This window comes from Saccostrea cucullata, unplaced genomic scaffold, assembly GCF_032062105.1.
Source record: "Saccostrea cucullata isolate Sc308-1 unplaced genomic scaffold, CSIRO_AGI_Scuc_v1 ctg4902, whole genome shotgun sequence".
NCBI classification, from domain to species: domain Eukaryota; kingdom Metazoa; phylum Mollusca; class Bivalvia; order Ostreida; family Ostreidae; genus Saccostrea; species Saccostrea cuccullata.
The window spans coordinates 5,064-7,122 of record NW_026937838.1 but is presented as its reverse complement, the minus strand read 5'-3'; positions in this window follow the sequence as shown (position 1 = coordinate 7,122).

Below are 2,059 nucleotides of genomic sequence, written 5' to 3'. Positions count from 1 at the left end.
ATACTACATACTTAAATCCATATCATATGTCACATAAGCCCTCGGGCCCCATATCAGCCCTCGGGCTGATATGGGGCCACTCGGGCTGATATGACATATGATATGGATTTTAGTATGTAATATTCTCTATATATTATATATCATACAATTTTGAATAAATAATAGTATTAATGATATAAATGAAATTAAATAAGGTTTCATAGTTCAATACAAAACCTAGATCAACCCCTTTACTTGTGAGCGATAAAGGTCAAGGTTATTCTTTTGGGGTTCTGTCTTTTTATTGGTTGTGGTTCTGAGTAGTTCTCAGAGAGAATACTCAGAGGTTTTGGCCAAGTTGGCAGTGTCAAACTTTACAGAGTTATTTAGACAAAGAATTTTAAAGACTTTTTGACTTCAGACCTTAAGAACAGACCTGGAAATATGTAAGCTGAAGCATCCAGTAGTATATTATGGTGTTTTATGGAATGGGCCTTGTCCCATAGAGAGGGCCATTCATTTATATTCCTACTTCGAACATATTGAATAGTATGAACCCTAGACAGGAGTTGGTTGTCATTACGTCATATATATATTAACCACCCCTGCAACATTGGCGCCCAACGTGGGGCTGGATGCCTTCAACTAGAGCCAGAAGGACTGCATGGTAAACGCACCGTGAGTGATTCGCTGGAGAGTGACTTTCCGCAAGATGTGAATACGAACTTGTGTGCACACCGTTCTGTGAACTCGAACCTGGCCAGTAGAGGTATTGTGTACGTACAGATAGAAACTGTTTTCAGGGTACATGTAATTTTTACAGGCATGCCATATTGTTATTTTTGAATTATTTGCATATAGAGTAAACCATGTGAATGCTGTAATTTAATTTTCATTTTGATCTTGTTTGATTTCTAAAATGCAAAGGGTAAATTTTTCTGTTTTATTCAAATTTTTGGTTAAATCAAATTCAGTACTGGTTATCTTTGTATTTTGGCCACAGTTTATTTATTTATTTTTATTTTTTTCTCATATAATTATTTTCATTTGAATTAAATAAATCAAAAGTTAGGTAAATTTGGTGAAAGTCATGTGAGAAAGTCCTGAGCACAGCATTCAATTTCCCCAATTCTTTTTCTAGCTTTATTTCTTAGCACTAATATGTGACCAAACAGTTTACTGACCTGTATTGACAGTAACATTTGACAGGTGTATATAGTTTGTGTTACAAGTTTATTCAGTGAGTTTAATTGGTCAGTTGTCTTTCATTGTGGTTTGCTAGTCCTGCAGTTATTTTGTGTAGATATGTACAGTACAGGCAACGCGGATCCCGTATTTCCCGCGTCCCCGCCGCGGTATAATCACAACGCGGTATTTGGCCAGGTAGACAGGTAAACCGCGTTCCCTCCGCGGGAAATTCATCACTTACCTGTCCCCGCCGCGGTTAAATCATCGATCAATTACTGACAATTAGTATCGTAAACAAACGGGAGTTATCTCCCCGAATTGTAATTTGCGAATTTTCCCTGTAACAAAAAAACAAACAAACCAACCCCCCCCCCCCCAAAAAAAAACCCATGTGTTTATTCATAAATTTTGCTATGAATAGAATTTAAACTAAGAAAAAATAACTTTATTTTTGTTTCTAAAATTACATATCAATCTTTGAAATTGAATAGAAAATTTCATTAAATAGTTACGTCTTTGTAATTGGTTCATTATTTTGTGTTATTTAGAATCTATCAAGAAACAAAATTAAATACTAGAAATTTTAATTAGTTTTTTTTTTAATCTTCATATTATATCCAAACTGTAATAAATGTTGAACTCAGACTGTTTAAGTTTAGATGAACGATTTTCAGCATTCATTTAAAAAAAAAGATGTACATCTTTTTAAAAATGTACATCTTCATATTGTTTATTAATTAATTTCGATTTATTGTAAATAAAATGTACAGGCTTTTTCTTAAAGTGTCAAATTACCGGAAAACATCCGATGACGAGCATTTGCAGTTACATGTAGTGGGCACGTGAACTTAAATTTCATTTATCCAAGATATCAAGAAAAAGTTCTATTCTT